General features: G+C 42.5%; 1 protein-coding gene across 4 annotated transcripts in view; it reads left to right on the top strand.

The window, feature by feature from the left end:
- caln2 (calneuron 2) overlaps positions 1–9,173 on the top strand; it is a 36,594-nt gene that overhangs the window by 5,588 nt on the left and 21,833 nt on the right. For 2 of the 4 annotated variants that reach the window (XM_025065913.1, XM_025065917.1), the window contains exon 2: positions 2,786–3,632. The gene's annotated coding sequence lies outside the window, so the exon portion shown is untranslated. Of the gene's footprint in view, positions 1–2,448; positions 3,633–9,173 lie in introns of those variants that run through there. The other 2 variants (XM_025065914.1, XM_008332531.3) reach the window with 2 other exon arrangements.

Genomic DNA, 9,173 nt, shown 5'->3' with positions numbered 1-9,173 from the left:
AATTCCACTGCTGGGTTCCGACATAAAATCGAAATCCTCCTCCTTTGACGATCAAGTTCCTCCTAATGATGGCGTGAGAAACAAGATAAGACGGCACCGCTGACACGTTGCAGCCGACACAGAATTTATATCAAGTACTTGAAGTTCTTGGAACATCCTCAGTGATGTTACCGTCCTCACTCAGTTACCCTTTTTATTTAATTGTTCAATTTGTCTTTTGACACTAAATCTTGTTCTGTGATCACTGGTTCGGTTGAAGCCGGACATTGTACAGAAGGTGAGTTACAGATGGACTGCAGGGTCAGATGTCCAGTAGAGGCAAATAATCAGTCTCACTTACATTGGCACAAACATCTACTTTCAGTTTCCTGAGTTAGGTGTGGCAGTAAATCAGTAAATAGTGCACTCGTCTTACACCTAGAAGGTTATGGGATTGATTCCAGACTCTGGCAGCTTGTATTTTGCCTCACCCATCAGCCTTGTTGTCAGTAGGTAGATAAACCATGCCCTGTGGAGTGCTAAGTATAGACCATTTAAATGTTTTGCTGCAAAAACTTCTGACCCTTCAAACTTTAAGTAAAAGCGCACTTACATATGCCAAACATACTATTATTAAAAAAAGGTGTGTATTTTTGGAAAATGGTTTGTGAAATGTATTTGCTATAATGAAATCCAGGCTGTAATATGGAGGAGTTGTGCTCCATTTTTCTTCCACATAAAGAGAGACTTTCCATTTATCAGCTTGGGCTTTATCAGTTTAACATTTAACTGAAATAACAATCCTTGACACCCTTCAAGATATTCCCTCCATTTTTATAAATACACCACACAGAAAGAGGCTGGTACACAATCTCCCTCTTTTACTGTCATGAAGAAAAGAAATGATGGTATCTGAACACGATATTTAAAATTCTTGGAGAGCAGCAGCTCTAGTCAATAAATCCCCTCTGCTCTATTCCACATTACCAGCTGCTTATTTCTTTTTAACGTAAATTAACTTTGTTATTTTATTTATGCGCCAAATCTCCTGGACGTTGATTCCAGTTCTTGTGTGTCCTGGCGGGCTTTTTTCTTCTTACTTTACACAATCCAATTATAAAAATCCAACCATTATTCCTTCACTTCAGGCTGTCATGGTATTATTGATTTAGTGATAAAAGCTCAAAAGGCAGGAAAAAGGAATATCTCTATTAGCAAGTAATTATTTAAGTAATTATATCAGGGCAAATTATGGGAAAAAATAGGCGGCTGTTGATGTCTCCCTGTGATGATTTGTTGTCTGAGGTCAGAGTCTATGTAAACATGTCCCTGCGGCTGTATATGAGAATTCACCCTTTATCCTTTTCAGTTGTCAGTACAGAACTGACAAGTGTTGATTCTCTCATATCACCTGACAGGCTCCCACGGTGATTCTACAGTCCTGGTTACACCACAAGTCATTCAGCAGAGAACTGAATGTGTCCAGTCTTTTGAATTAGCAGGAAGGTCTTTGAAAAGGGGAAGCTGCAGATGAATGATACTAAGTTTGGTGTACCTGTCATCCCAGGGCTGCCCAATAAAGTAGATCAGGAGCTACCAGTAGATCACAAAGGGAGGGCAGGTAGTGGCCGTAGGAATGTAATCATACTGTGAACTCATCAGTACCTTAACATATGATGTGTATGTGGAGTATATTCAGTTTATATGAGTGAATATATATTCAATGTGTTCCATGTAGGTAGGACACTTTAGCCTGGTTATTTGAATACCGTCTCCCAAGCCAGAAAAGTATGGACACCCCTGTGTTATCATTACAATTTATTAAAACTGAGTTGTTTTTTAAAAAGTATAAAATAAATACATTTTTGTCACTACCTACCATATTAATTACTGCATGCATCTGCTGAAAGTTTTCCTCAGCTTATACTAAAAGCTCATATGTGCCTGTCATGAAGCTGATTTGTTTTTCATATTCAGTAGCTATATGCTAGTTTTGCAGCAAAATGTATTTAATGTATTTAATGTCTAACTGCTGTACTTCCACCAGGTTTTGAAAGCGGATGTACATGCTCTTTGAGGTTGCTATAATATTCAGCACCATGGACAGCTACTGTAGGGCTGAGCAGTACAAATACACAAATTCCAGTATTTCACCATGAATATAAACCTACTGCAGTCGTACTGTGTAAAATGTTAGTGCGTCTTTAAATATTTTATTACCTTTTTACACCTGTGATGTGATATAAACGCATCTGATTAAATCGTTAAATGACCGCTTAGTTGCAGCAATCACTTTCACCTACAACCAGTTCAAGGCAGCAGCAGCAGCAGCAGCAGCAGCAAGAGACACAGTTTTCAACATCAAAGTAAAGACTGCAATTGAGCGGCTGCGGTCCCTGGTGGGCGAAAACTGCAGATACAATAGTAAAGTGAATGTGATGTATTTTATTCGGGGGAAATGCAGGAGAGACAGACGGGCCTGGGGATAACAATGGAAATGAGAGTTTCTGAGATTTAAAAGCCATTTATGAATGATGGGGAGGGGAAGATGGGAGGTGATGAAGAGAGAGGAGGTGGAATTATTCTGCATCATTTTAGTACTGCGGCTGATGTCATTTCCTAAACCACCATAATCGGTCATCAGTGACTCAAAAAGCAAAAAGAATGGACCAATGGGAGCAAACACACACACATACACATGCACAAAGATTATCTTTCCCATAGGAGAGATATACCTTACTGACCTACTGAATACTTGAGATCTTAATTAATTGGACTCTCTCTCTCTTTTTTCTATTTACCCCAGTCTCTCTCTCTCTCTCTCACTCACTCTCACTCACTCTCACACACCAACCTTCTCTATATCACTCACACCTGCAGGAAGGAGGGCAGCTCCAATTGAACGTCGCATATTCGCCCCTCACCTACAGCCACCAGTCTCACCTCAGCTGCCGTGTTTTACGCACATGTGGTTCTTCCTTCACGGGACTGGTTCGATAAATAGGTTAACTGTGTCTCGGAGAGAGGATATCCCTGTCCATCTCATCTCATCTCCGTTTGACCGTTCGGAAACATCATCTCTTTTTGCCTTGATTTAAAATCCTATTTAATCACTGTCAACAGCAGCAGCAGCAGCAGCAACAGCAGCAGCGCCAGTTCTAAGACGCAGACCCGTGGGCGGCTGGGTGGCGTCTAGTCTGGGCGAACTGACAGAACAAGGACTGACTGCTTCGTCCAAAAATCCCCTCTGATTATTTAGAAACGCCGACGAGGAGAGCGACACAACGGATACAGGTACCGTTCATGTGAATCTGGACTTCAACTAGAACGGACTCCATCTCCGCGCCATCCCAACCTCCCTCCTCCTCTCTCTTCTCCTCCCCCGCTGCGCATAACCAGTTGATTTTCTAAAGAACTCTTCCAAAAAGTCTGAAAGCACAAGACACACCTGTGAATCCCAGCAGCGCGACCAGCACAGAGACTGAATGAGTCCACCTTTGGCTGTCGAACCCACTCCTCCAGCGCGCCGGACGGATGCGAAGAGAATAAACACATCTTTAGAATCCAGCACCGCCTCAGCATCTCCGCCAACGGAGCTCCGCAACCCAGCGGAGTGAATCTCACAGCGGGGAGAGCAGTCGTTTCACAGGCAGGTACGAACGTCTAGTTAGTGTGGCACCATGATGTGCCACCATGTGCCAGGGGTGATAAAAGTGACCAGTGTTTCAACGGCCTTTGCACCTGTTGTGTTTTTGTTAACATTCAGATAAAATGGATTCGTGTGGTTTTAATGTCTCCTAATTCAATTATTCCTGTGTTTGTCCGCGCTTACTTTGCCATCTGACCCCCACCCCCACCCAACCCCCCTCCCTAAATCATCTCAATCGCACCTCGCGCGCAGTTACGCGCAGCGTGGGCTTGATCGGTGTGATTGGGTGATTATAGGTCCATCACACGCATCCACACATGTAATTAGCGTATAATTGCCTCCACACACAGCGGGACATCAGGTTTAGTGGCTTCAGTCATGGCTGGATCAGCTCACTGTGCTTCTGATAAATGAGTGGCTGCAGTTGTTGTGATCCACATGCTGTAAAAGTCCCCGGTTACAGCGCGGCGCTCAGATCTGTCGCCTCCCTCACACACACGTCCATCATCTGAGCTCCTGGAGCAGACTCTCTGTATGGACTAGGGCGTCGTTATTTATTCTGGGAGAGGGGGCGCATCGGGCGGTTGGGGTTTTTGTCGTTGTTTTTTTTCATTCTCTGGCGGTACCTCTCTGGCTGCAGTGAGGTTGACATGATTATTTAAAGCGTGTCTGTGAGTCCAGCTGCGCTCCCTCCACTGCGAATGCGCGCAGTTGTGACGCGCCGTCAACTCGTTTAACATCCGTCAGAGGCATCGTTTCAGACCACCTGATGGAGGATCAAGGACACACTAGTTTACATCCTCTCTAGTGGGGAAGCATCACAGCCTGTTCCTTAGTTAGTGCTGCGATCAAATAGCTCTGGGGAATATAGCTGATGACCCAGTATGACCTCCACAAGGCAGTTGTATAGGCCAGTGTTTCCAAACCAGGGGGCGTGGACCAAAAGTGGTACATGAGGGCATTGTAGGGGTAATACAGATGATCTTCATGTTTTATATTTTATGATTAATTTATGATGAAAACATGTTGCTGGGGATCTTGTCCCTGGATAGACAAATGTTTTTGAGTGTGATCATTTGAATGTAATATTTGGCGTCATGCCTGAATGTATTTGTATCTGTGCACCCCCCGGTTGATGTGCATGAAATGCATGCAATTTCTTTTTTTTCACCGTCATTACTATAGGAAGAGTAGGCCAACTGGAAACTATAAAGTGACTATAGGTGTAACTTTGGCCCTGTATGGACTGGTAAACTGTCTCACCCCTCACTGTTTGCTGTTAATGGTGAAAACCAGCCAAAGAGGAACCTACTCCATTTAAATACCTTTGAGCATGCCATTATTGTTGGTGACAGATGGTCTGATCCTAGTATTTCAAAAACTGCTGATCTACTCACACTGTACCATCTTGAAGTTTACAGTAACTGGTCCAAAAGATAGAAAAATATACTGTGAGCAGTTGTACCTCTGTCAGAAACACCCAGCTAATGACACACCTTGACCAACAGAAATGCAATAATAACTCCTGTAACCATTTTTCTAACCACAATAGTTAAAAAGAACATTTATCTTGAACAACATGGATTACAGTAGTGGAAGACCAAAGCAGGGTCTATGTTTTTTTCAAGAGAATTAACAGTAAAATAACACCAAGGGGACAGGAGAACAAAAATGGATTAAATCACCCTTTTCTGATGATCTGGTTGTTTTACCACATTCTGCAGGTAGTGTCAGAAACATGAAGGTACAGATCTCCAGCACTCGAGTTGGGATTGTTGTGTAATCGTGTTAATTCTACCTTCATTTGAGGCTTTAATGCCACATCCTTCTTGATGGTTGTGGCCCATCCTTTTATGACCACAGTGTAACCATCTTCTGATGGCTATGTTAAAACAGGCATATTTAGGGTGTGAAGGAACAAAACACATCATTGCAACTGCAGCCAACAGCTTAGCAACCGTGTGATGCCGACCCAGTTGTCTGAGAAACATTTTGAACATCTGGATGGATAGATTACACAAAGAACCGGGTCATAATTAAATGCAAAGGAAGAAACAAATTGGCAAATTTTAGTGTTGACTTTATGGTGACAGCGCTACAGATAACACAGTTGGATGACAGGTCTTTGTCTTGTTGACGTCACAGCATCATTGGTTTTTGTCAGTGCTTGATGAGGTGCTGTTTTATTGATCGCTGCTTGTTGAGGAAACAAGTTTTTTCTTGGATCAGTGTCCCCTTTGTTTTTCCCCTTCGGAGTCGATGACAATTCAGTACTGCTCTGTGCTTTTCTTCAAAAAATAATTCCCCTGATCGTCTATGATCAACCATTGTGGTTCTTGGCAGGGAACACGGGCTTCCTCTCCAATCTGGTGAACACTTCTGACATTTAAGTGCTTCAAAGTAAAACTAGAATAATTTGATTCATCTTGATGTTTGTCAGGCCACCTTTCAGAAGCGGTGTATCTCAGATAGGTCTTTGGATAAACACGTTTGATAAAATAAAAGCTGTAGCTGTGGTGCCAGTTCTATTTGTGTGTAATTTGTGTGGGTCAGGATGCAATGAATTTAATAAGAGACCTGACTAAATAAAATATTTAAAATCCATTAAAAAAGAATCATAAAAATGTTTCATTGGTTGTCTATACATTTATTTTCAAGTTATAGATACACACTGCAGTTTGTCTGAAATTGTTTTCATTTAGTATCAAATGAACAGTAACGTGTAAAGGTTTAAGCAATGGTTTACAATTGTGTTACATTGGTTCCTGTCCAGCTTTAAGTATTTAAAGCAAACGCAGAAAACCAGAAGCTGTTTACTTTTTAAGAAAACATTTCTATCCACCACAATGTTCCTTCTGTGGCAGCCAGGCTGCAGAGGAGAGGACTCCTTTTACTGGGGAGGCAGCCTAACCTTTGACAGCTTGAAGGATAGTGTTGAAAAAAAAAATGCATTAAATTTATACTCCTTGATTCATAAATAAACAACCAAAGTGCCCATGCAGGGCAGCTGGTGAAAAGGCCTCTGGTTCTGCACCTACACAAAACGTATGCACAGCACTGTTTATGATGCAAGTTTAGACTTCAATTGTGCTCATGTAGGATTTCCAAGGATGTTGAGAGGTGAGAATAAAACATGATTTTAATGATGTTCTTTGGCTCAGCCTGGGTCGCCCCCCATTTCTTCTCCTCAACCTTTTTCTTCTTCGTGGGCTTAAACTTGCTGTGATTGCTGCGCTGCTGCCTTGAAACAGGGCTCCCTGTGCAGCAGGTGACCCCTCAGTTCAAACACTGTCATTCAACCCACTTTCATTCTGCCCCTTTCATCCCCTCTTGATACCCTCAGCTCAGACATGAGTCTAATCAGCGGTCCAAAGCAGTGTTCCCACCAAACTTTGTTCTTGACATTGTTCTTATATCCATCCCTGTAACAACAGCCAGTGTCTGTATAGAAGAAAACTACAATCCAAAATGTAATTAAAAAAAACAGAACAAAGTAAAATCCATTGTGCGACTAGGTTTGTGTGTATGAAGTGTGTGCTGTTTCTTGTTAATCATGTGTGAGTGGGTGTTTCAGTAATGAGAATAAGTGTGAGAGCAGATGGACTGTTAAAATACATTCTCATATTAATTCCATATCATATGTCGGATTTGTGTACCAAGTAATTAATTGCCTAATCCGGCTTTAATTTATAGTTTGTATTATTTTACAAAAATTCCCATATATGCTTTTACAGATATTCCATTCAATATCTACTGTTTCAACTCTGTACTTTTACAAATATTGGCTTTTGCATTGTGGGGTGAAAACAGTCTCAAATGTCTTCTCACTCTCTGTCTCAAATCCCAAAACACTTTTCCTCAGCAATGGAGGAAACATGGATCCTGCATTTCACTAATTGAACATTTTAAAATATTTTCATTTTAATTCAATGATGGTGGCGCTTTGGCCCAGAGGCAATGTCTCTGTCATTGGTGTGGAACCCCAGGGTTCACCTCCTGGGCAAGTTCGAATCCCGGTTAGGGCGGTTGGTACCTTCCAGTGGACTCACCACCCGCAGGAAGGTTTGGTACGGTGCAATGTGATTTGGGTGGCGACTGCTGCCCCCGCGACCCGGTAACGGATAAGCGGATGAAAATGGATGGATGGATGGATGGATTCAATGATGGTTACATTAGAATAATCAAACCATACATTTTAGTTTCATGTTAATTACAGTTAGGTTAATACGCAGCTCGTCGGACCACTGCAAATCCATCATGTGTGCTTTGTTGCTTCCCGTCCCATAAACGTGTCCTAGTCGTTCTCTGTCCAATGTTTGCCCTTCTCTTTATTATGGCCAAGATATGACTTTTATCTGCCGCTGAGATAAATAAGTGATGAACAAGGACGTCTGCACCAATGCATGTTGTAAAACAAACCTGGTGCCACTTGAGGATAAATGCAGTTTAAGGCTCGTCAGTCTCCACACTGATGGCTTCAACCAGCTCATTTAATAAAATCCTAAATTAATTCAATCTACCAACTGCAGCCGCAGCATCTCTCTGATGTTAACATGCACTTCACAGCAGCCTAAATGGCGACTGTCATTTCCGCAAGAGCAGTCGACGTGACCTAAAGTGATCATTATGTACAAAAAGCAGTCGTGTCGAAGACAGACGGTGGTTTAGAAAGTAACATATGTTACTACCAGGACAAACTACAGCTGGTTCTCCAGGTTCAATTTTGAATGAATTCACCTTGTATGGGGCTGTGACTCCATCACTGTCTCTGAGACATGAGAGTACAGCAGGTACGCAGTATTTCGCCTCGGTGACTCCACTGACTCTGGTACGTTTAATCACAAGTGAAACTAGATGAGTAGCAGAAACAGATGGACTGCAGAATATAGCGTCACTGACTCTGTGCACAAACACATTGTTCTGCACACACACACACACACACACGCTGCTGCTGCCCACACACACACACACCTTTCTGCACACATACCACTTGCTGACACTCTCCATGTCTCATACACACTGACACTGTCAGACCCAGTGTCCTCTACAGATCACCAGAGCAGCCCTGCATCTATTCTACAGCTTTTACCCACTGCACTGTCTTCGTCTCTAAGCTACTCTGTGTTCCTTTTTCTTCTGAGGCCTGAAGATTCAAACTGGATTAGGTCTCTGACAAGACGAGAGAAGAGGACGGGAAAGGAGAGGAGAGGACACAGAAAAGGAAAGGAAATATTGTTATATTTTGGTGTGACAAACACATCCTCACTCATATCAACCAATCTCTTTCCGGCAGCTCTATTCTCACAAAATCCTCTTGGAAACCTTCTCCTTATCCTTCTTATCTTCTCGTCCTCACTTGAGTTGTAGTAAATCCATTGTTGGGGAGAAAATTACATTAAGCTCATCACCAAAGTAACAGAGTATGATAGGACAACCTTTTAGAAGACTCTCTTGAATCCCGTCAGAGAATCTCTCTGGTCATATCACAGCAGCAGCAGCCGTGGCTGACTGATGCCCTGTCAGGGCTGGAGGTCTCTGGATGAGG

The sequence above is a fragment of the Cynoglossus semilaevis genome, chromosome 19 (genome assembly GCF_000523025.1).
Source record: "Cynoglossus semilaevis isolate Cse_v1.0 chromosome 19, Cse_v1.0, whole genome shotgun sequence".
Classification (NCBI taxonomy): Eukaryota; Metazoa; Chordata; class Actinopteri; order Pleuronectiformes; family Cynoglossidae; genus Cynoglossus; species Cynoglossus semilaevis.
This window is presented reverse-complemented; position numbering and strand designations above follow the sequence as displayed.